The following is a 27,208-nucleotide window of genomic DNA, read 5'->3' as shown; positions in this document are numbered from 1 at the left end:
TTCTTTCTTTCTTTCTTTCTTTCTTTCTTTCTTTCTTTCTTTCTTTCTTTCTTTCTTTCTTTCTTTCTTTCTTTCTTTCTTTCTTTCTTTTTTCTCCCTCATCTTCCTTGATATTTTTCTGAATTTGTAGATAATATCTTTGACCCCATCAGGACCTCTTCAGTTAGTAGATAGCCAGAATGATGTGTGTGACTTGGGAAGATTGTGTGGGGTCAAGAAGTTCAATTTCCAAAAGGTCTGTAGGGGATAAAGCTAAGATTTTTAAGGAGATCGCTAGACAGCAATGCCAAGATACTGAATTTTAATGAATACAGAGCTATCTGTTGGATAATCCCCATCCTAGTTTATGGCTATATGAATTATGGCTAAGTAATGTTTGCTATATCTTCTTTAGGCCATTAAGACTCCTTTGTGCACACTCATTAATATTAGATACTTTATTCACTTTACCAGAGTTTTCATTCTTTGAAAAATACATTTTCACTTAATTTTTTTTGTTGTTGTTTTTGTGGATGCTTGTTTGCATTACAAGATACGTATATATGTATATATATACGTATCTTGTAATATAAGATTGTACAAGATATATATATATGTATATATGCACATTGGAACTATTTATTGGAACCACTGTGATATGCATATATCAAAAGTCAAGAAGTCAAGATCCTCACTCAATATTTCCTCAAAAAAATTAATTTTGAGATTATATGTTAAGTATATTTTCCCCTCAATGCAGTGATCAAGGATGCATTAAGAAAAGATGAAATAATGAAAGAGGGCACATTTCTAGTCAATATCAGAGCCAACTGGAACAAGCAGCTCCACAAATGGGGTGTAAAGTGATCTGAGTGGGGATCTGTTTTGCACTCATAAATTAGTTTATGTGGGTGCTAAATAAATATGCGATCCACCAGAACCATGTTTTCAGAGCAAGTTTATTAATTTAATTATTTATCTGAAAGTACTAGAAGTTTATTTATTCATAAGCTCTGCCACATCTTTTTTTTTTTTTTAAACAGTTCCAATACGAGAATGTAAAATTCTGTGGAACATTATTATTTTAAATAATTTTGTTTATTTATACTTCTGTGAAATACCTTTATTCCATTATCTTTATCAGAAGTATTCAAAATCACGTTATAATGGAGAACCTTCTCATAATCTTGGTGCTGAGTGGCATTTGAATCCATCATGGATGTTTAGTGCTGTGGTGGGATATAGGGCAGTGTCTTGGAAACGGTTTTTAGTGTTATCTGCTGCGAGGTTCTCACAACATAAGAGAAAATTGAACAACCAGTAGTGCATATATCCCAGAATGTTCTCAAGATTCTTCTGGATTTTTATGGTAATTTCCAGTGAAATTTGGAAGGAGGCTTTTAGGTTTTCAGTATCAGCTTTTATTTTTGTTTTTGTTTTTTCCATGTTCACAAATTATTTATGCCCCTGCATGTCTGTCCTTTTTAAGATCTGGCCCTCAAATACTACAGTGGGAGCACTAAATAAGGAGGAGAAAAAAATGTTCACAAAAGAAACAGGCTATATTCTAGTGTGCAAACCAGGGGATGCACAAAAATGGAAATCTGCGTCCCAGGACCAGGATTCTTTTACTGTACTCCTTATACCTAAATCCTACTATTCTACTTCAAAGGAGGCTCTGAAGTGATCATTAGTATTCCCTTGGTATAACCTTAGTATTCCAGTGAAATTCCATCTCAGGTAATTACATTCTCCTTCAACAAATACACAGTGCCATTTCTGCTGGATATGAAATTCTTTCCTTACTATCTATTCTTAGCTTTTGAGAGTGATAGCTGTCTAGAGACAATGCTACTGTGGATGAGAGTACTACTTACGCATTTTCTCCATCACTTATTTCCCAAGGCAGTAGTGATTTTGATTTCTTTGTTATTGCAATAGTTTTGATACTTTGTTTAAAGATATTTAAACAGTATGACATTTTAAATACTGTGTATGTACTAAGACTGGCAATTCTGTGAGCATTTTAACTGTGAAAGAGTGATTACTGTCAAATTGAAATCATATTCCTTCTGTTTCCTGTTGGAAGAACAGTTGCATTTCTCTATGAGGCATAAACAGAGGATGATAAAGTGAATGTAGGTGGTAGAAGGGAGAAGAAGGAAACTGAGGTTTAACATAAAGCAAGACAACTAAGTTTAATTATTTTTTTTTTTCATTTCTGAGATTTGGTGCACACTACATGGGTTTTCTTGACAGAATGACAATCTTGTTGTTATTATGCCCTCTTGATCAAAGTGATTAATATATTTGATCAAAAGAAAATGTTTTCTCTGAATGTGCTATAGAATTTGCTTTACTGAAATGATAATCAAATATAAAATCAATAGAACAATTTATTTCTTGTTATGAACTTCCTTGTGCTCTAGAAAAGAACAGTAAAAGTCTTTAAACACATCCCATGTGGAATAATGTAACTTTAGCCAGAGCAACTCCATTAAAAATATTTAATTGTAATGAAAGTAATTTTGCTCCTTGCATCAAACTAGTATACAGGATCCTCTTCTGAAGTTCTTCTGTGGAGAATGATATTTGCTGTAGTCATCATGCATATGATGAATCTTAGCTACCCTTATTTGCTGCTGACCTCCATTTGGAGCAAGTTATAGTAGGTAAGATTACTTTCTGCATTTGTATTGACATGCTTTTGACTTACTACATCTCAATCCACCAATGAGATAACATATATGTCTGAGTATGAAAGAGAATTATTTTAAATTTGTTTTCCACAAGTGTGCATCTGAATGCTGCTTATAAAACCTTTGATCTTCTCTTGAGTGGGGGTACCTCTCAAGGTTATGCCCTGAGGTTGAGAAATTCCTTACCTATGAGAGATCTTTGGTAAGTGAATAATAGCTTGCTGAAACTCTGTAGCTTGCAAAATTGTATCTCAGATTGACTGTGCACATAAAACTTTAGACATTAAACCCTGACTGTGAATAGATGTAGTCTAGACTAAGAAGGAGCCCTAAATGCATGGAGATCCACTCTGAACCTCATGACTCAATGACAGGGTCACCCTGGCAATTTCATCTTACCCTGTCTTCTGTGCAGTTAGTAACGGAATGAACTTTGACATCAAATCTTATCAAATCTCATTGAACAACTGATTTATTTGCTATAAAACTTTGTTAAATCACTGTCTTTTATCACTAAAATGCATTACTGTTTCTCCACTGTGTGAAATGCATCACTCATCTGACACCAGTAGAAATTTGAATTTAGTGAGTATGATACTACAGTTTTCCACAATTTCATAAAAAATGGAGATTGGAGATTATAGAAAATAAAATTCTGAAATGCTATTGCTGTGGCTAAAGTACATTGCAGAAAGACTACAAGCAGCAAGTTTTCTACATATATATGTAAGGGGATATGGAAGCTGTCAGAGAAAGATGTAGAGAATGGTAGATATATATCACAAGGTGACTGGCTACAAAGCAGTTCTGAGTACAATTTACATGATAAAAATTGCCTAAATGAAGTGCCCAACTTCAAATAGATTCACATCCTTCCTATCAGATCCAAAAGTGTAAATATCTTATGGCATAGTGATATCATTTGAACTTTATTCAGATATGAAGACCCAAGACACTTTTCAATGGCAGAATTACATCTATGGTTTAAATAAAAATAATAAAATAAAATAAAAGAAAAATCACCTTTTACCTGAAATTGAATTCTTTGTGAGAAATAGGTTTTAAAGGATTTTCAGTTTTGTGTTTAGGATTTCATGAAGACCCATACAACTTCTCCAATTATTTTTTTAATTTAATTAATTAATTAACTTTTTTTAAAGCAGAAAGACTCAAGTCTTTTTTTTAAAGTCTTTCCATTTTTAAATCAAAACATGACAGTGGATTAGCTCAGTAAATGAGTTTATTTCTTCTTTTGCATGTTAGCTACATTTTGTTGAACCTTGACTAATTTCTAGTTACGTGGTACAACATATTTCAAGTTGGATCTTTTCTGAATGGCATTTGAAAAATATTATTTAGAAAACATGACTACAAAAATAATGTCATAGTGTTATCACAACTTGTTACCAAAAATAGAATCCCAGGAATGTTAATTCAGTCCACACGTTTATTATAACTCACTGCATCATGTAATTTGATCCACTCAAAGTGAAGATACACTGCTCTTTATGTATAATCACAGAATACAGGTTTATTCCATCCACAGTGTAGTACTAAGTGAAAATAATCTTTCTGAGGTGATACTAATTGTTGTACACCCTTTTGGATGTTATATGTGAGAATGCCAGTGTAAAACAGTTTAGTCCTCATATGTCATGATGATGAAATTATAGAGCATTGCTTTAATTTTGCATCCTTTTAGGTGCATATTGTTGAACACTAATGTATCCTGGTAGGTAGTATATATTTCATGCAGCCAAGTTGCTATTAAAATGACTATTTGATTTGAAAATAAAAAGATAAAAATTCATAGTGATATTATGTCATGAAAGAGAGTGGCCTTTGTTTTTGGTGGAGCATGTGAAAGAACAAAAGTGAGTGAATAATTACATGTTTTTAGTCTAGGATACTTTTTGTTCATAAGAAATATTCAACAGAAAAATTAGTTGTCTTTGTAAGTGTGGGTTTGCAAGTCATCCTGGGGATATCTCTTTTAGGTTTTAGAGTAACTTCATCTATAGAAAATAACTATTTTATCTGTATTTCTTTGTATCTAATGGACTTAAAAACTCTGAATTAATGCTGCAGGTGGTTGTGGGAACAGTTAATAGTAGGAAAAATTTTCTATTTTTAGTCTTCTGTTTCAACATGCATACAATTCTTTTATTGCTGTCCAATGACTACTCATGTGAATCAGTTAGGGACAGTTAATGTTTTTTATGCTTTGTTTAAAATTTGAATTCTTGCATTCACAAGGAATAATTTTATTTATTTATTTATTTATTTTCCCCAGTAAATGACAAGCTTTTGTTTGTTTTTTTTCAATACCTTTTAGCTTTGTAAATTATATCTATGTGTGATTACCATGGTCTAATGTTAGAACCTTTCTAATTTTTTTGTACTGTTAACTGATAGAAAGGATAGTGGCATGACTTTCAGCTATTACATTTCCCAAACATTCTTTAGTTTTGTACTTAATGTGTAACAAATTCAAAATTAAAAGTTATGACTAGAACATGGATATAATCATCATTTTCACTATGAGCTCAGACAAACTTTTTTGTCATTTTCATTGTGTAACAAAAAGTAAATGCTAAGAAATTGAAAGCACAAAATTCAAAAACAATTAATGCTGTTTCTCACTCTACATTCAATTATGGTCATTCATTTAATGTTCTCTAGAGAGACTATCATCCCTCTCTAAATAAGTTGTTATACCACAGAATCCAATAGGAAGCCACATACAAGTACGTGTACAATCTTTAATCAAAAGAAAGTAATTCTTTCTGATTAAAAACTTGTTCAATTGATCCTTGGCATGCCATGTACAGTTTGAAACACAGCTTTGAATGAACATTTTGCTACAAGGAAGAAAATCCATTGAATAATTAAAATATATATTAATAAAACATCTCATTTATGGGAATGTAAAAAATAGGGGATCACAGCAAAGACTGTTTAGATATTGAAAAGGGAATGGAAATGCTGACACCTGGAAGCTTCTACTTTTTAATGATAGAGTAATAAATCACTCCCCTTTCCTATTAAAAAGAAGCTGCCACACCTGAAATTCACTGTGGATACTAAAATCAAACCATTTATCTTCCTACATGGATAACAAATCCAATTAAGGCACATCAGGCTTTGATGCCTTATTAAAAAGGCTCCAATTTTTCCTTGAGTAATCACAAATGGGTATTTATTTTAAATACCAGAAAGCAAGGAGAGATTAAAAGGCAACAACTGTACGTATAGTTTGAGTGAAATTCCAATGTATATTTTGAATTCTCATTTATTTCTCACATAATCATAATAACCTGTTTTTATTTAAAATAGTTATTTTTTTCTGTTTCACTTGTGCAGATAAATAAGTCTATTGTAAGGTAAACACTGAGGAATCTTAGGATAGTCTGAACGTATCCTATGAAACATTTTTGAGTATTTTCTTCCCAGAAGAATAATATTTTGTGTGCCCTGGTGGCGCAGTGGTAGGAATGCCGCCTTGCAACTCTGGGGCCTGGGGTTCGAATCCCCCCTGTGGCGCAAGTGGTAGAAGTAATGCTCTGCTACACAGGAGACTCGAATCCCGGGGGTTGGACTCGATGATCTCTAAGGTCCCTTCCAACCCACATGAGACTATGAGACTGTGACTATGAGATATGATTTACAAAATAATTATGCAATATTCTTATTCTAGATGCTATAGAATGTGCTAACTTGATATTAGTCTGACAGATTACTGTGGCATTTTATTAATAATATGAGTGGACCTGAATCAGTTTTTAATTAGTGGTGAAGGTGAGAATAAAAATGGTAGTCCTGGCTTTTTGATAAAGCCATTGAGTATTTGACTGCATGAATGGGAGGGGATATAAATTATACGATGAAGGTCTCCAGTGGTGGTTTTGTATGAATCTGACTACAGTAGAAGGGACTGAGAATTTCAACATCTTTTATCTTTTTCCATGGGAAAACTGGATTCACTTTTAAGCTTTTGAAATTAATAATTCAAATATACATCCATTTTTGAAGTTGTAAACATTTTAAGAAGTGAACAGCACTTATTATTAGTAGAAAATCAATAAATGCTTAATAGATTTTATGCATTTGTAGCTTAGCTAATTTATTTGGAAAACATTCTGCGCTGTAAGTATTTTGGTTTAAGGCTCCTATAATTTTAATAGTAATCATCATAATACTCAATATTCTTCTCTTCAGTTATAATTTTCCTTAACTTTATAATTTTTAATAGATCAAGTCTATTTTTCACTTAGAAATTTTGGAAAATATCTCTTACAAAAATTTCCACTTCTATCTGGGAAAATGTAATAAAATTGACATTTTTTTTTCCTTTACACAGATAAGAGGAGGGCAGAGGAAAGAAAAGGGGCCGTTTGGGCCTCACTCCACTCTCATGTATGAGGAAAAGACAGTCATTATGCCTGAAAACATCCCATCACACTGATGCCCAACAATGGTTGTTTGCCTTTCTTATGAGAAGTTACGAAAATCCCCCTTTAAAGCGCTAAGGATATTACGTTTCTACCAGAGTGTGTAAGCAGGTATTCAACCTTAAGCATCAGCATATTTTCCTCTTCAGTGGGAATATATGATAGAAGTATGTTAATTCTGTGTTGTGCATATTTTCTACATTTCTGTGATTGGTCGCTTTACATGAACCTTTACTAAAGTTCAGACCAACAGCCACCACAAAATATACTTCTGGTATTATGGTATATACCTCTTGGGTTATCAATTAATATGTGTATCATTTAGCATTTGGTATTAGTTTTATTAAATATGCATATTTATTAATATTTTACTGTGTCATTTCGTTGGATGTTTAAAAAAAGATTTTATGAATCTATTATTTAAATGAGATAAAAGATTATATGGTTCTTTATGCAGAAAATATCTCCCATCTCTCTTACTTTATTATCTCATTTGGTTTTAGATGAAGGATGTCGGATTGCATAATGAGGAAACGAGATCTCATTTTCACCAAGGCTGCTCAAATTTAATGCATGGGCTTCAAGCTCCACTGTTCCTCTAAGTAATAAGACTCTATGTGTGATACTTTTTTGCTTGTAAAATGCATAATAGCACATTATGAAGTTTCTAATTCCATGGTGATCAAAGGCCTGTGACTATTATCTGAAAAGACTACACTATATTATGTCTTTATGTGTTATAGTTATTTCTTCCTAAAAATAGGTGTATTTCTGAAGGAAACATGCATGGTTGTCTTCCTCTAGGTCTTTTGGAAGACAGAAATATGTGTGGTCAAAGACTATTTACCAATTATGCTTTTTCACACAAACAAAACGATCATCTTCCTTTTTTTAATTATCATCCTTGGATTCTTCAAGCTTCTTATTAGAGTACTCAGCAATTTTTATTAGTGAATTGGTTTGTTCTGAAATGGAATATCAGACGTAGAATGGACATAAACCTATGGTGCCCAGATTCATTTGAGGATCTAAGTTTAATAGAATATTATGAAATAATCCAAACCTTATTATATTTTAGCTACCTCTACTGGGTGCCATCTACAAGGAATTGGAATAGCAGATTATCAGTAGTCATCAACATAGATTCACCACAGGGATATCATATCAACCTGATTGCCTTCTATGATTTCATAACTGGCTGCATAGACGGAGGGAGAGCAGTATATGTTGTGTACCTTGAATTCAGCAAGGGGTCTGTCATCAATTCCACAAAATCCTTGTTGTGAAACTTACAAAGTGTGGGATAGATGAATGGATGGTGAGGTGGACTGAGAACTGGCTGACTGGTAGAGCTCAGAGGATTGTCATTAGCAGTGTAGAGTCTGATTGAGGGCCTGTAACTAGCAGTGTTCCCCAGCAGTCAGTGCTGAGTCCAGTCTTGTTCAATATCTTCATCAACAACCTGGATGAAGAGATAGAGTCCACTCTCAGCAAGTTTGCTGATGTTACAAAGCTGGGAGGAGTGGCTGACACACCTAAAGGCTGTGCTACCATTCAACAAGACCTGGACAGACTAGAGAGTTGGCCAGAGAAGAGTCTGATGAGGTACACTTACCAGAGTAAGTGTAAAGTTTTGTGCCTGGAGAGGAAGAAATGAAATGTATGCATCAGTACAAGTTAGAGATGAACTGCTGGGGAAAAGCAATGTGGAGAAGAATCTGGGGGTCCTGGTGGACAATAGATTGGCCATGACCAATCAGGACAAGGTTTATTATTAAGGACAAGTGTGCCATCAGGACAAGGATTAATGGCCTAGAACTTGAACAAAAGGAGCTCTGGAGATATTCAAGACCTGTCTGTATGCCTACCTGTGTGACCTTTTGTAGGGTACCTACTTTAGCAAGGGGTTTGGACTTGAAAGTCTTGAGGTCTCTTCCAACCCCTCCTATTCTGTGATTATGTGATCAGCTGAAATCTAGAAGAGAGATGAGACAAAGGCTCTTATCCTCTTGTTTGCAGAGTCTGGGCCACCAATATCAAATCTCACGTGCATAGCTGAGTGAATATGAAAATACACTGTTTGCAATAACTCTTTGTGATATGGTTAAGAACAACACATTGTTCTGGGAACACAAAGCCAAAATATTTAAAGACTACCAGCCACTAATCATGGAATCAAAATTGGAGTCTAAACAGAGAAAAATTGCAAGGGGTCATAGAACTAGAAAATTAATTTCTGAAAGGTAAGATCAGTGAAATAGTATGTTTAATACCTACTGGAAAGTCAGTCTTTCTGCATTTTGTTTTGTTTGTTTATTTGTTTTGTATGAAGAAGAAACAGTCAGGCTTTTCTATAGACATTGCTGAAGATGTGGAGAGCTACATGAAGGAGATGGTATGCAGAACTGTCACTGTTGGAGAAGTGCTGTCAGGAGGTAAAGTGAAATCATAATGACTGGGAGGCTGAATTTGCAAGATTAATATGGGAATATAAGGCAAATATAACAGAATATACTGCTTAACAGTGAAACTGGCAGATGTGGAAAGATAATGGAATTTTTCCCCTTCTCTCAAATTGTTTCACAAAATTAATTCAGTGCATTTATAAAATCACTGCTATGTTATGTTCAAAAAATCAGTGGAAATTAGTCATTAATTTTTCTCTGTGGTGTTATTATTGCATAGATGGAATATGAATATTCCATAATATAACCATGAATATTGAGGTGGGTGATCACACACAGTTAAGTACAGAACTCATGGGTTAATTTTTGTTGAATCTAGAGAGTTTTCTTCATTTTATACCTATAAGAATACGTGCAAGTTCCTCCCATGCTCCCAAGTCAGAATTTTGCTTTTTAAAGTGACGATACCAGGTAACAGTAAATTGTCCTCATTAGGGCACTGCTTACTTTTTAAAATTATTATTATTTTTTATTTTTAAAACAAAGTGTAAATTGCTCAGATTTTATCAAACTAAGAAAGTCTGAGTTCATTCTAGTATAAGATTGACAGAGATGATCGTAGTCAAATACAATTATCCATAAGCAATAGAGTTAGTCTTTACTAATTTTAGAAAATTCAGTGTTAAAAAAATTGCTAACGCAGTCTGCAATCAAAAAGAAGATAAATAATCTAAAGGCATTCCAACATGGCAGATCACATTTATTAGGCTATTCAGTCTATGATAGCTCTCCAGATGGTTCCTAGAATTATGTTTAGTAGCTAACTTAAATGTCAGACAGAAGCTTCAAAATATGCTTATGAAATCACTAAAGACAAAATCTGGCTTGCTGGTATGCACAGTAATAATTGCTATACAATTGTTTTCAAGTAATGAATTTTAATGGCATGAAAAGAAACTTCAATGAGCATTACTCAAACAGTAATTGAAGATTTATTATGCCATAAATTGTTATTTTGTGGAGAGATTATTGTGTTAGTGAGTCTAGGATTGAATTATAAATTATGTAATCCTCAAAAAACTCATTTGATTCATTCTTCAGAGCTATCTGATCCAAACTTCCTGAAGGCTTTAGTAGGAGACAGAAGTAAAATTCCTTTCTGTAAGATACTGAAACAGAACGAAACAAATTTTGGAGCTCTTAAACCAACCTTTGGGTACACAAGTATTAATAAAACAATGTGTTTATTAAATGGAAATGTCAGTCTGTGAAATGGAATCACAAAATCTGTGATTCTTTGACTGAAATGGAGATTAGGCTGCCAGAATACATAGCTACTTTATAATTCTATCCAGATTTTTCTTCTTGATCTTCTCTAAAGTTTACTCATTGTACATTCACTGAAGGAGTACATAGGAAAAGGGAGGCATGAAGATGGTTTAAGAGAAATGTCTTTGACCTTTACAAGTAGTTTAAAAAGAAAAAATTGGAATAAAAATATACGGTGGAAATGGCCATAACTTTGTAGCATACCAATTTAACTAAATCAGTGTAAATGTATTTTTTTAAAACCCTCCAGATAACTTTACTTCCTGAACTAAATTTAAAACTTAAAAAAAAGGAATAATTAAAAAATAAAAAATTCAATCTGTTTTCTTTTCTCAGTACTTTTTTGAAGTTGGCCTGTTTGCCCAACTGATATTGTCAGTAAGGCTTAAAAGTAGATGTAGTATCTTGACATCTACTTTCAGAAGTTAGAAGCCTATACAGAATCTTTTGAATACACAGAAGTCATTTTAGTTCTTACAATTTCAGCCTTCTGTCAAAATGTGTTATTTTATAATAAAATAATTCATGAAAGCATCAATACTGAAATTTGACCGACTTGATTACTAATCCAATAATGTCAAAGCCAAAGCATAATATTGTTTCTCTAAAGCATTAAGAATTCTCACCTTTCTCTTACAGAATAAATCATATCTTATGTGGCTTTAAAAATTCAGCATTAGTTTGGTTCTTTGTTTGTTTGCTTGCCTTTTAATATTGTTAAGTCCACAAAGTACTCGTATCTATAAATGACTGCATGAGCATGTTACTTTGACTCAAAATTATCTTCTAAGAATTATGAGGAAAATAATATCTACGTGAGAACTTTAAACTTTTAGAATAGAATAACTTTAAAATCTCATTTGATTCTCTTAACTTTCACAAGCAGTTTTCTTAAGGAAAAGGATGAAACCCTCCACTTCAGTGAAATCTGTAGGAGAATTGTCTTGAAATTCAGTGAAGACAGCATTATCGAAAATAAACAATCATAACAGAACATAATTTTTAAAAATATATCAGAAAGGACATCATAATGGAAATGTAATTAAACTGTAAATATCGGCCATTCCAAACATGGATAGTCCAAACATCCAAATTCTGTAAACATTGTCCATAGATGTCATGATATAACTAAAGAGAATGAGCTTTTTAAGATGGACCTTCAGACTGGTACACCAAACATGAACTTTTCAAGTTCATCTTTTCATCTTTGTTCAGTGTTACATGAAATCTGTTTGTATTGTTACTTTGAAAATAAAGTATGTGTTTTGCATTTAGCTGGATAATATGATCTCATAAGTCCTAAATACTTCTAATTCTGGCTAACTGAAATTAATTTGAGTATAATGAACATTTGTGAAAATTAAGCTGATTTATCTGTGTCTGTGAATTTAGATACAAGGGTTTGTTCAGATTGATAATTATTCTTGAAAACACTGTGAGCCAAGGATATAATAAGTGTACAATAATATTTTACTTGTTCTCGTAACAGTCTGTTTAGGTGAAGTAGGAGTGTTTGAAAATTTGTTAGTATTAAAAAGCACATTAAGTAAGGATGCAAATAGAAGCTGATATCTCTGTACATCATCACTGAAACAAAATCTAGTTTTTCCCACATTTTCCAGTGAATCTGAATGATCCCTTCTTTGTTTCTAGCATTCATGTTCGCATTTAAATTAAAATTGCGTGCCCCGGTTGGGCAGTGGTTAAGGACGCCGCCTTGCAACACTGGGGCCTGGAGTTCGAATCCCCCCTGTGGTGCAAGTGGTAGAAGTGTCGCTCTGCTACACAGAGGCTCGAATCCCAGGGGTTGGACTCGATGATCTCTAAGGTCCCTTCCAACCCGCACGAGACTATGATACTATGATATGATGAAAAAATATAAATTAAAAAATGTATAATCTTCCTACTTGATTGTCCAATATCAAGCTGTTGTTTTTCTGCCTACTTAAACTCCTGCATCAAACACAAGTTCTTTCTATGAATGTAAGAGCATTAATTTACTTTACATCTCTTCTACCCTTCGTAAGTAAATGAATAATTTAATATCATCATATTAGTATTCATGCACATCCTCATCATTTAGTGATGACAGTAAATCAAAGCTGAAAACATGTCTGTTTACAAAGAAATTAACATATTTCATATACTGTATGCAAATTCTATGCGACTTTTGTTATTTCCTTGAAGGCACTATGCTCATTCTTCTGATACATTTAATTACTTCTGTATCCAAGTTTGACTTGCTGATGAGTTATATTTGTTGTTTTCACCACTGTGCTTGGAGTCTTATTCCTGTTCATGAACTTGGCATACTGATTCCTACCTGCATCATCTTTAAAAACTCTATCATTTTAAGCATAGAAAATTAACACAAAGGGTAAAGTATATTACTGGAAGTTGAACAGATGACAAAAGTCAACTTTTAAGCAGAAATATCTTCTCTATTCTTCACTGCATCCTAGTTAAATTATTGCAGATTCTTTGTTTTGTGCTTTTTAATTAATTTGTCCTCCCCTCATGCAAGAAGAAAATGTTCTTTCATTAGATGTTTAATTGAAACCTACTATGCAGGACTGAACACTGAAATATACTACCAATAATATTTTTTTTGTTAATAACTGAAATTTTTGCTTTTTCATTATTTCATTCAGTAGTCTTTCACAGGATAAAAATTATTTATATGTAATATACAGAGATCAGAAATTCGTTCTGTGCTGTAAGCATATACCTTAGCTTAGAACTCTGTCATTAACTGCATATGTACATGCCCAATTACTGCCTAGCAGATAAGCTGTTTTACCCAGACGTGTTAACAAGTTCTCATGTAATATAAAGTAATTATTATTATGCACTAAAGAAAGATACAATGATCCGGAGTATTGCATCCAGATCTGGGCTCCTCAGTTCAGCAAAGACAGGGAAAGACTCCAGCAAAAAGATAATGAGGGGCCTGGAGCATCTCCGTTAGGAGGAAAGGCTAAGAATCCTGGGACTGTTCAGCCTGTAGAATAGGTAACTGAAAGAAGATCTTATCAATGCTTTCAAATATCTAAAGGGCAAGAGTCAAGTGAATGGGGCCAGGCTGTTTTCAGCTATGCCCTGTGACAGGACATGGGGCAGTGCGCAGAAACTAAAACATAGAAAGTTCTGTAGGAACATAAGGAAAAACTTCTTTGCTTGAAGGTGACAGAGCAAGTGGAGCAGGCTGCTTAGAGAGGTTGTGGAGTCTCCTCTGGAGATATTCAAAACCTGCCTGGATGCTTTCCTGTGTAACCTACTGTAGGGACACTGTTTGAGCAGGGGTTGGACTAGGGAAGAGATCCAGAGATCCCTTCAATCCCCTATGATTCTGTGGCTAACAGATACATACTCCAAATATTGTTTATATACCCTAAGTATAGCAATAAATGTAGCAATTGGTTTCCCAGAACTGTAGTTGTTTTAATGCTGTATAATGTTTGTCCTTGCTGTAGATTAATGGAAAATGTTTCCATAATTGTGACTATTAGAGATAAAAAGGCATTAAACTCAGTGTTTTTTTTCTTGGCAAAGGACTGCAGCTCTAAAAAGAATTTGAATCATTGTAACTTGTAGATGTTTGTTGAATTAAGCAATATTTGTAAGACTATCTGTGGTATTTATCTGATGATTATAATTATGTTAATAGTTCAAATAGTGCATGAACAGATATTATGGTTTCATTCCTTCAGTGCTTCAAATTCTTCTAGTCTATTTACTATTCAGTAGGGGAGAAGTTGAATGTTTTCTATAGGAAAATAGAAAAATGTATTCTCTACTATATTCCTAGATAAATATCATTGTTTACTTCACTGACAGTGGCAAGTTTGTCAAATTGCACAACAAAAGGGTAAATCTAACTTACTGATTAATGATTCTTCAAGAAAATGAAAAAAACAGCAAAAGGGTTAATGTCATTTCTTTGCAATGGTAATGACATCAGATTTGTCTTGCTTTGTACCTCATAGCAATGAGGAAAAAAATACAGCATATATTTGCCATAGTGAGTTTGATGCTGTAGCGCATTAGGGTCAAATATGCCTCAATGCAGTCTGCTTTTTTATTTTTTATATTTATTATATTTCTAAACTCTTGGTCAGGTAAAAATGCTGCAGGGGGAAAGAGATGTTCATAACTTTCTTTGAGAAAATGTCAGACTTCAAAAGTGAATTTTGGAGAGCCACATGAAGCAGGAAAAGATTACATTTTGTTTCAGTGAGGCATCTGGCTTTTCAGTGTCTGTCTTCATGCAAAATGTCTAAAATTACAACCTGTTCCTAGATGATTCCTTTGAGAAAGATGGTATGGATGAGAAAGATAAATTTAACTTTATCCAGTCTTCCTCATCAAACTCCAAATATCAACCAGCTCTGTAATATACCTCCTCTTCAGGAACTCCTTTGCAGCCCCTTAGATACACCTGTAAAAGGGTTTTGTGGCACATGAGGAAAATGCTGAAGAAAATAAAATAAAATAAAAATCTATTTAATATCTAGTCCTTGGTCTTGTTGTAAAATGTTACTAAATAAAATACTAAGTAAATAGATTTGCATTAGATTTTAAACTCAGAACTCTTTTAGGAGTGTTGTAGTTGTAGCACATTATAGATCTCAGAAACTGGAGAATGTCTTGATTAAATCAGAAACACTATATTGCCTGCCTTGGATAAATTTTTCATGACTTATTCAGCTAGGGGGTTCATTTTATTGTCAATCAGGTTGCAGTTTTTTCTTTCATGTTGAAGTTCCTGGAGGAGGATTGAAAACTGGCATATGCACAACTAGTAAAGGAGCTCTTTAGAATCTCATATTTGAGGACTATACGTTAATGTTTATGGGCATGTGAAGAATAAATTATCCTTTATTAGAATAATCTGATGTCCATTGAATTAAAAAATTGCTTGAACCAAGGCTGCTGCTGCTTTTTCAAAGTCTATCATCTTCATCCTTTTTCATTGCTATTATAAAGCATAGGACAGTAGCATGATATCAGAATAAAATTCTCCTGTGATTAACTATGCGACTTTCTCAGTCTTCATGTCTTTAAAAATTATATATGAGAAGTTGACCAAGGAGTTAACCATTTTCAGGATCAAAACTCAAATTCATTCCTTGCTTGATCTTTTTCTTAGTAATCTGCTAGCAGGAGATAATTTCATTCATTGAAACAAACCAGTAAGAAACTAACAGCCTCTTTTTCTTCTTGTGTTCATCTTGATTTAAGCACATGGAGACTCTAGGTTAAGAAATAATTTTGCTATATGCTCTTACAAAAAGTCCTTCCCCAGCTTTCCTGTAGGCTCCCTTTGGGTACTGGAAAGCAGCTATAAGGTCCTCTAGGTGCCTTCTCCAGATTGAAGAACCCCAGCCCTCTCAGCCTGTCCTTGCAGGAGAGGTGCTCCAGCCCTCCAGTCACCTTCATGATTCTCCTCCGGAACCTCTCCAACATCTCCATGTCCTTCTTGTGCTGGGGACCTCAGAACTGGATGCAGTACTCCAGGTGGGGTCTTATGAAAGTAGAGTAGAGAGGCAGAATCACCTCCCTCAATCTGCTAGTCACACTTCTCTTGATGCAACCTAGGATACAGTTGGCCTTTTAGGCTGCAAGTGCGTACTACTGGCTCATGTTCAGTCTTTCATCAACCAGAGCACCCCCGCCCCCCAAATCTTCCAAATCTTCAGGGCTGCTCTCAAGCCATTTTCTCCCCAACCCGTATCTGTGCAAAGAAAACAAAACATAAAGGAAAAATATTAAAAACCTTAATAAAATTATGTGATACACAAAACATATTTAATATAAATAGATTTATTAAATATATAGATATGGTAAAGAATCTATCTTTGATAGGAGCAGACAACTTGATGGGGTGTTAATTTGAACAATTAAAAGAGAAAGGAAATTTCAGTAATTAATTGCTTAGCACCTCACTAGTAAATGTTTAAGGAGACCAACAAAGACTTTATCTAATTTTACAAATCATTATATACCTGTCAAAATCTTGGTGATAAATGTATTCAGGAATACCTCAGAAATTTGAAAACACCTGTATTATGCCTACAATCATCTAGTTTTCTATATTATGCCTGGAATGGTCACAGTGACATAAGCCATGCTTAAGGTATTTAAGTGCTGCCACCACCACTAGTCAAAGCAGGTGAGCAAATCGATTTTAAGCCAGCTATGCCTGGCTATACAATTTTATGAACTGTAGGGTTTGCACTTAAACTTGTTGAAGCCGTGAATTAAACCATAATTGGCGGAAACCTTCCGCTATTTCCCATGATAACTAAAACAGCAGCCAGAACATAAAGAACTGGTACTCAGCAATGTCCAAAACTCAGACAAACCAAATCATGCCAATATAGCATCCAGCTATCCTCTCTGGATAGGTTAATGTGACTGTCTCTGGGAGGAAGAGGAGAAAAAGTCAGTATTGTGTGCCCTGGTGGCGTAGTGGTAGGAATGCCGCCTTGCAACACTGGGGCCTGGGGTTCGAATCCCCCCTGTGGCGCAAGTGGTAGAAGTGCTGCTCTGCTACACAGGAGACTCAAATCCCGGGGGTTGGACTCGATGATCTCTATGGTCCCTTCCAACCCGCATGAGACTATGATACTATGATATGATATATGATAAAGATAATCAAAGCCACAGTTAAGAATTAGGAGTGCAGGCCTGGGAAAGAGCTAGTAGAGAAATTTTAGATAAAATACTGAATGAAGGTATAACATGAAGAATTCTTTAGTACTTGACTCATGATGCTCTCTGAGCAAAAATATTTTTCTCTCTCCCTCTTTTTCTTACAAATTATAAAGATCTGGATCAAAAATGGTGATTTTCAGTGCCATTTAATTGGTATCAGATGTGGCCCTTAGGAGGACCCTAGAAGACTTTATTTGATTTAACCTTAGGAATTGGTCTGATACATAGTGGCAGAACCAAATTTAGTTAAAAAATAAATAAATAAGCATTTGAAGTAAGTCTTTTTAATGTGCAATTATTTTTAATGCTTCAGGAAACACTCTTCTTTGTCAGCTTCTTCATTTTGATATTTTGTCTACATTTTAGGTTCATCCAGTGTTCACTCTGATTGATAGAAAATCTGATGATGATGATAAAGGGATAGTAATTATGAACAAGTTAAATATGGACTTTGTACAGTCATAGTGTACACACTGAGGAACTGGAAGAAAGAAAAGTCTTATCTGCCTTCAATGAACATAGAAAAGAAGATCTCATTTATCTTAAGCTTGACAATTTGAAAACATTATCAGCTCCACATAATGAAATGTGTTAAAGAGACTGGCAAGAGCGTGTTCAGACACACACACTCCTGTATTAGTTGATGTTATATTTGCATTATAAAAGCACAGGAGGTACGCGGTTGAAAAGGAAAAAATATAATTTATATAAATTTGAAACAAAATACTGGAATTGTTTTCCTGTAAGTGAGACATGAGTAGAAGCAGAAAAAATAGAAAATATTTTGTTACCCCATTTAAATTCTGTACTGAGGAGTTGTGAGCTGAACACCAGCTATTTTCACACCACTGCCAAAGCAGGCTTAGGGTTAACAAGCAGTAGCAGAATGGTATACTGGCCTTGTAAGGCAGTTATACTTATGACTATGCCTTCATAAACTCATAAATAGGTTTGCTGACTTCTGAAAGGCTTGATTCAAAGCTTTTTAAATTCACTGACAGGATTTCCTTTGACTGTGTGGGATTTACAACCTGTTCTAGGAATTGGCTGAGGAGGTAGAGGATGCTAACTGCATTCTCCTATGTTTATTCATTTTGAGTTTCACGTGACTCCTAGAGATGCTTTAATTCTACAGAGAGGTTAAATGCAAAGCTTTTGAAGCCAGACAAGATTTAATGTCATATTTATAGCTTTACTTTAGTTTTCAGTATAATAAATCAAGTTGTTTAATTTTTAAACCAAACTTTTATATCTAGGGATTAATGAGCCTGGGAAAATTATGATTATAATGCTGTTTATGTGATTTTAACAATGAAATATGTAATTTTTTTTTTAGTACTTCTGGCAAGAGAAAGAATGTAATATTCTTAAACGTTCAGACAGGTTAAGAAGTGAAATGCAAATATATTTCTGTCTTAAGACAGTGCATTTCCATTTAAACTGAAGTGAAAAAGCCAGTGCATTAAGATCTCTTCAGATTTACACAGTGAATAATATGTAAAACAGCATTCCCAATGCATTTGTTCTTCCTTTTCCAGCTCATTTACTTCCCATCTATAATCCTATTTGGGGCTTCTATTACACGGTGAATGGTTTCCCAATTTATGCTACATTAATTCATATTTTACTTACTGTCAGTAATAAAAAGAATACTTCTTTTACCTTTAAAGCTTAATTTTTATTGTTGCAATTAAATCCATATCTTAACTCCACTTGGTTTTGTAAGAATTTTAACTCTGTGTGTACTAGAAGAATTAGTTTAAACAGATTTACTCTGGGACAGAAACGAAAGATTTCAGGTTTCTACAGAAGAGTGACAAAGTCTTTAATTCAATTTGTCTCATCCAAATCTTCTGTTTTGAACTGTAATCCTCTCCATGAGGTAGGACTTGTTCTACTTGGGCTCTGACTTCAAGTAACATTTGTATACAGGAGAAAATCTGGGAACTTGAGTTCCCAGTGCACTGTGTGAACATATACGTGAATGCATATATGCAAACACATTACTACTAGCTAACACCCATGCTATCCACCACACACAAGATTTGTCAAATCTTCCCTCCTGTGGATAGCTTTAATGTCTTGCATGCACTGTTTATTCTTGTTGATAGCCTTTTTTGTGCTCAAAGTGGCACAGGAGCTGTAACTATGAGTTACACAGCTCTCTTTGTTCCCTTGTGCTATTTTTGGCTGTTTTTATATTTCCTTCCTTCCTTCCTTCCTTCCTTCCTTCCTTCCTTCCTTCCTTCCTTCCTTCCTTTCCTTCCTTTCCTTCCTTTCCTTCCTTTCCTTCCTTTCCTTCCTTTCCTTACCTTTCCTTCCTCCTTCCTTTCTTCCTTTCCTTCCTTTCTCCTTTCCTTCCTTCCTCCTTTCCTCCTTTCCTCCTTTCCTCCTTTCCTCCTTTCCTTCCTTTCCTTCCTTTTCCTTCCTTTCCTTCCTTCCTCTTCTACCTTTCCTTCCTTCCTATTCCTCCTTTCCTTCGCTTTCCTTTCCTTTCCTTCCCTTTCCTTTCCTTTCCTTCCCTTTCCTTCCTTTCCTTCCTTTCCTTCCTTTCCTTCCTTTCTTCGCTTTCACTTTCCTTTCCTTTCCTTTTCCTTTCCTTTCCTTTCCTTTCCTTTCCTTTCCTTCCTTTCCTTCCTTTCCTTCCTTTCCTTCCCTTTCCTTCCTTTCCTTCCTTTCCTTCCTTTCCTTCCTTTCCTTCCTTCCTTCCTTTCCTTCCTTTCCTTCCTTTCCTTCCTTTCCTTCCTTTCCTTCCTTTCCTTCCTTTCCTTCCTTCCTTCCTTCCTCCTTCCTCTCCTTCCTTCCTTTCCCTCCTTCCTCCCTTTCCTTCCTTTCCTTCCTTTCTTCCTTCCTTCTCCTTCCTCCTCCTTCCTTTCCTTCCTTTCCTTCCTTTCCTTCCTTCCTCCTTTCCTTCCTTTCCTTCCTTTCCTTCCTTTCCTTCCTTTCCTTCCTTCCTTCCTTCCTTCCTTCCTTCCTTCTCTTCCTTCCTTTCCTCCTTTCCTTCCTTTCCTTCCTTTCGCTTCCTCTCTTCTCTTCCTTCCTTCCTTCCTTCCTTCCTTTCCTTCCTTCCTTCCTTTCCTTCCTTTCTTCTTTCCTCTCTTCCTTCCTGTCCTTCACTTCCTTCACTTCCTTCCTTCCTTCCTTCCGTGCCTCCTTCCTTCCTTCCTTCCTTCCTCCTTCCTTCCTTCCTCCTTCCTTCCTTTCCTTCCTTCCTTTCCTCCTTCCTTCCTTCCTTCCTTCCTTCCTTCCTTCCTTCCTTCCTTCCTTCCTTCCTTCCTTCTTTTAAATTTTATTTTTTAAACAGCCTTGGACAAAACTCTGGAGAAAGTATAGTCTTTATAACCCATTCCAGAAGAGAAGGGAGAAATTCTGGAGATTCATTTTGTTTGCATATACGAAAAAGGAACATCACACTTTCTTGGCCATCCACATTCATACTGATATACAAGAACTAAGAGAAAGATTGCTTTCCCTGGCAGAGGCAGCTGTGCAACAGCCTACTACCCCACTTTTCTCCTCTGCAAACTCAATGGGATTTAAATTTTGGAAAGTCTATAACAATACTGATCCTAAAGCCTATATATAAAAGAACTTTTGACTCAGCTTTTACCAGAAGTGTTATCACAGAATCATACAGTATTAGGCTTAGGTAGGAGATGACCTTAAAATCCATCCTGTCCCATCCCCCTGCCGTGGTCTGAACCATCACCCACCAGCTCAGGCTGCCCAGGGCTCCAACCAAGCTGGCCTTGATGGGGCATCCACTGCTCTCTAGGAAGCAGTGCCAGTATTTCACTACCCTCTGCGTAAAGATTTTCTGCCTAACATGTAACCTAAATCTCCCCCCTTTTAGTTTAAAACCATTCCCCCTTGTCCTGTTACTATTAGACCATGTCAGAAGTTGATCCCCTTTCTGCTTACAAACTCACATCAGGTATTGGAAGGCTGCAGTGACTCTCCTCGTAGCCTTCTCATCTCTGAGCTCTGTCAGCTTTAAGAATAAGCTCAGGAGATGAAAATTAATTACAGAATGACATGAATTTGGTTTTTGACCTCATGTGATAATATTTTGAATTTCTTTAAACACAGATTTAAACTTGGCAGTAAGCCCAAGAGAAAGAAAGGAAAATTAACAAGGAAAAAGAAGTAGCAGATTTGCAAAGAAAGAAATTCAAAATGTTTTTGATTCAGAGTAGCATTCAAAATATTTTGCTATATCGATCTAAAGTGATAAAGTGAGATCTTTTGTTTTTAATTTACTTTTTTATTTTATGTGAAATTAAAATTTTCCAAAAATGAGCCAAACTGAAGATTAGCTTAGCGCTGTTGCCCTTGCAAACTATTTGCACAGATGCATGTTTCTATTGCTTTGGAGCTGTGTATAATGTGTGGGTGACAGATTTGTTTGCATTTCTCTTTAGAGTGCTTTCATTCTGTTTTCAGATGTGAGTGACTGTGGTAGGAATGTAACAGCATTATTTAAAGTTTCAGAAAGTAATTCTGCTAACAAATTAAATTTACTGAACATTGAAGCATTGAGAATTCTGACATTTTACTGTTTCATGATGGATCTCCTAGCAGAGATGTGTTTTCTTCTGTCACTTAAATAACTTGCTTTAATTTACTTGTTTGGACATTTGGAACTCAGATGTAGCAGTTTTTACCCAATTTATTCAATATATCCAGTATATACTTGCACATTTCATTGTTTATTTAATGAGTTTTTGTTTGTTCTTTTTTTTCCAAGGTTGTCTTTCCAGGTTTTCTTATCCTCATTTTCTGTCATTCTGATTTTTAAAATCTCTTATCCTTTTTCAGACCCTTTCAACTCTTTTGTAATGAGGTTTTGTCTGTATTTTGGTCACTCATCACCAGAAATACTCTATCATTTATACTGTGATGAAAAAAAGCAAGCCGTGACACAAATGAGTATGAGGAATGCCTTCATGAGTGTTTAAAGATCAAAAATGTAAGCTAATCTAATTTTGTATTTTAACAGTAGCTTAAGGGAGTAGAAAATTCAGGCTTCACTGATGTTCACAGACATTTTGTGCAAATTTATAACCTGTTTTAAAATTATTTAAGAGGGAGATGTGTTCTGAAGACAATTTTTTAAAAGAAGAACCATCAGTCTCTCATTAGTTGAAAAATGTTTTAGATTAATTAAAAATATTGAGCAACAAAGTTTAGTATAGAATGAATGATTCTGCATTAAAAAGCTGAGGTAGAAGTGTGTGTTCACCACATTTCATCAGAGTCTGCGGAAAATGAAATTTTAATTTCAACCAGTAAAATATTCAGCTACCTCTGTTTATTAGGTTTTGGGTTCTGTTTCTAATGTAAAAAAAATTATGGCTCCTGAAAAAGTGAATGCAAGACCAAATGAAAACATTTGACCTGACCTGACTCTTTTGCTTTTCTCTGTGGAAGTTATGGAGATGATAAAGAGGAACTCTGTTTTAAAACCCTTGTGCAGCAGTGGTTGAGCTCCAGCACTGGGCTGGTTAGTGAGGAGCTTGGCTCCATGAGGGAGCTTCATCCCTTTCACAATGTCAGCACGACAACAAGGGTTAGTGAGCAGTTTGACTTTTTTTTTTTTTTTTTTTTTTCCCTTCTGTCCTTTCCCATTGCTCAAAGGCTGAGATGAACAGAAAAGAGCCTGGATTTTCCAGTGCTGATGTGAGCCAGCCAGGTTCCTGTATGCCAATGGCTCTGGAGGCCTCTTGACCAGTACTGGTCTTGCACCTATTCAGTCAGGTGTATTTAAGCTGCAACCAGAGCTAGAGCCCCAAGGCTCTATATATTCTGCCTATGAGTTTCTCAGTTAAGAAGTCATCGTCCAAGCTTCAGATATATATTATGACGAGGTACTGTGGTAATCAAACTGTGCTGGTTTGTCCAAACCTGCCTGCACCTTTACAGGCCTGGACATCTTCAGGCAAGCAGAAATGTCTGTCTCTCTGAGATTTCATTGGAATGTTTTTTCCACTATAATCTCTAAAGGCAATAAGAAACCTAAGAAAAAAGACATTTTCTTAGTATTTGCCAGAATTGTGCTTTTTCAGTATAATGCTGTGAACATGCATTTCATGCAGTAGGTTGTACAGAAGGATATGCAAGAACACAAAAACTTCTCATGCAGTGTTACAGCAATTGGCTAACTGTGGTTTGTTCTCTGCCTCCACTTTGTCTTTCTAGATCTTGGTAGATCTTGTTTCCTCAGCTAGGACTGGCTTTCCTACTGGAAAGGGTTAGATGACGGTGTACTTAAAGTGTCAGTGACTCATTTGCTAGAAAGCTCCTTAAGGAGACGTCTAATATTTGTCATTGACATATTCTAATATTCTTCCTCATTTCCTGCTGATCATTCTATGTTAAGTTCTGAATTACCCTCTTTGATCTCAAGTAATTTTTTTCAGAAACAAAGTCTTCAATTTTATTTGAGTCATTGGCTGATATAATTATATACCTCTCAGTCAGCTACCTTACAGATCTGTGCTGGTAGGCTTGTCCTACATTTATACCACCTGCTCTTTCAGTACACTTCTTCGTCCAATTCTGTGACTATTTTGTTAGTGTTTCCAGGAGCTGAAATTAATTAGTTTATGCTATATGCATATATGCTAGCTGCTCTTCACTTTTCTCATATGAGATGGATAAGATATGTCAATCCTGTCCATGGTCAGAAATGGCCATAGCCAAATTTGGCACATTTTCTGGCAAAAAATTGAACAGAAGAATAAAAGAGTTGAAGAGCGATAAAGTCTGAAGTAAACTGACAAAAATCTAAAGATTATTTCATGATTTAAGCCTCTTGAAAATGTCTTCCAGACATCTTGCTAACTTCTCATTCCCACACATGAAGAGGCAATCATTAAAGCAGTGGTTCACCATGGAACTTGAGCTTATTCTGTTTCTTTGGAAAGGTGATTATACTTTTTGCAGCACTTTCTGTTATTTGGAAATGGTCATTAATAATGCTTAACTTTAAAGAAAAGTTACACGAGTACATATTTACAAGGCAGTCTGAATGTAATAAGTGTTTCACATAGAGTCACAAATTTCATTTCTCTGTCATTACATTTTTTTAAATTGAAATTCCATTAATAGTCATTTATTTTTCTGTTCTTAGTAGAATATTGAAGACAGGCTGTGAAGCGTGGACAGGATTTACTACATATATTGAGAGTAAGTAACTGCTTGTTGCATTTGCTTTTTGTTTGTGAAACTTTGCACCAGGATTTTTCCTCCTCCATACCAGTAACTTTACCTGATATTACTGAAGCATTCTTTGTTGTTTTTTGTCATTTTATGTCAGTTTATTGGAGTCTGCTTTCACAATTTTCATGTGTCCAAGTTACTGTAACTTAAACCATTTTAGATTAATCTCTGTGATAACTATTTAGAAAATTAGTTTTAGAAGTTTAAGTAGTCTCTGAAAAAGCAGATGCTCTTAAATTTTAGGATGACAATTACTGAGGACGAGCGAAGGAATTACACAGCTCTCAAATTTTACCTGGAAACCAAGGTAAAGGAATTAAGCCTGAGGAAGAAAACGTTAAATTAAACTCCAAAGTATTCTAGACCAAAGATGGACTATTCACCTTAAAAGGACATAATTCCTTTCCTGGAATCAATTTCCTAAAAAAGCAGGTGAATGCTGCTTGTTTTAATGCAGATGAAGTGGATCACTGTGTGACAAATCAATAAGAGGGTGGGAAAAAAAGTTGCAGGTTGAGTAAAGGTAGTAAGTCATGAAGATCTGAAGGCTGCAGGTAAAAATAGAAGCACTGTGTGCTTTTTTGAAATGTGAATTGGCTTTATTTGTTTTCCCTCTTAATAGGGAGGATGTTTTTCAGTCAGGTATTTGGGGCTAGTTCAGTATGTTAAATCTATACGATTCTCTAGAACTAATGAGGAACTCTGAGAGAACTTTGTGCAACTGGAAGGTGAAATTGTGGCTTGGGGGTGTTTAGGTTAATTGTCTGTCTGAGTTGGTACTACAAATAGCACTTGAAGTAAATTCCAGGTCCTTCTAAGATATATCTACAGCTCTTGTTCTATCAGAGTTCTTGCAGTAGCAGATAAAAAAGCAAGCATCTTTTATCAATTAGCACCAGCACTCTTATTTAAGAAAAAATATAGAAAGGATTTTTGGGTTTTCTTAAAACTTACATTTATTTCATTGTTTACCCTGTTGATGATCCTTTACTGTAATCAAAGTCCTTGTAAATAGAAAATAATATAAATAAGCTTTGAGAATCAGAAAGAAAGGAATGTGATGATATTTGCTAATATTTTCTATTATCTATGATAATATACTGCATTTCATATTAACTCATTAATAAATCTAGATTAAAACTTATTTAGCACAGATTCTACCAACTCAAAAGTAAATAAAAAATCATGAAGAATAAATTTGCTTCCAAAAATAGCACAGACTTTGTTTCAAACAATTTCATTGTGCAAGCATTAAAGTTTAGCATTAATCTCCTGAGTACTTTAATTTCTCAGACATTTCCCAAACCATGCATATGCCTTTATTGTAAGAAGTTCAGTTCATTTTAATTGTACTGAAAGTATATTTTGAAGGAGCTATTTTCTGATGAGAATATTATCTTTTCATTTCATCTCCCCCAAATCCAAGACTGGAAAGTATCTCTCTATTTTGTTGGTTTATTTATCTGGTTATTAGGATATTCCCCTTATACTGAAGTTTAACTGTTAAGCTGGTGGGGAAAAAAAAAACCAAACAACTATTTTTTTCTATAGAATGGTAGAATATCCTGAGTTGGCAGGGAGCCTCAAGGATCAACAAGTCTAGCTCCTGGCTCTGCACAGGGCAACACAAAATTCAAGCCCTATTCCCTACCATCCTTTGTTGAAAAACCTGTTTCTGAACCCCTGTTCTGTCTTCTCCTGACTTTTTTTCCATTGCATTCCAAGACAACATTGATTACCCCTTCTCGAATGTAATCTGCTCTTTCATTACAAAGACAGAACTTACGATACCAGGAATTTTCTTGAAGCATTATTTAAGTATGTGGTGATGCAGGACTTTGATTCAGATGATTTGATCTAGTTTGCTGCCTTTTGCATTAATGTTATGGGATTTTTTTCCTTCATTAGCGTTAACTGCAGTGCTTATGTAATATCGTTGATCAATAAGTTAGGTTTGGCTTTAACCTCTCAATTGATTTTACTGATTTATTTTAGCAAAAGAGGATGAGTGGTAAGGAAACTTACCCATAATCCTTTTTAGCCTAATGTATTTATATCTCATTCCTCTTTGAAGTTAACTATTGAATTAGTTCCATTTAATTGGAAGGAGATGGTATGTAATTACCTTCCACATCAAAGCCAAGAATCCTGTCAATACTTGTTTAAAACAGATCAGTTTATAGTTATTGTGATTGTTTGACGTTGTTCTATTTAGTAGAAGTAGTTCCATTTCAATTTGATAATTAAAATCTAGAGAGGTCGTAAGTTAATGTGAATGACAAAGTTTTGTGAAGATTCACCCAAAATGGATTTTTGATTAATCAGTCGTGAATTCTTTCAGATATGTGATTTTGGTAGTTTTCATGATGATAACTTTTTTTCCTGTATTTAAAAAAAAAAAAAGAAA

This window comes from Coturnix japonica, chromosome 2 (assembly GCF_001577835.2).
Source record: "Coturnix japonica isolate 7356 chromosome 2, Coturnix japonica 2.1, whole genome shotgun sequence".
NCBI lineage: Eukaryota > Metazoa > Chordata > Aves > Galliformes > Phasianidae > Coturnix > Coturnix japonica.
This window is presented reverse-complemented; position numbering follows the sequence as displayed.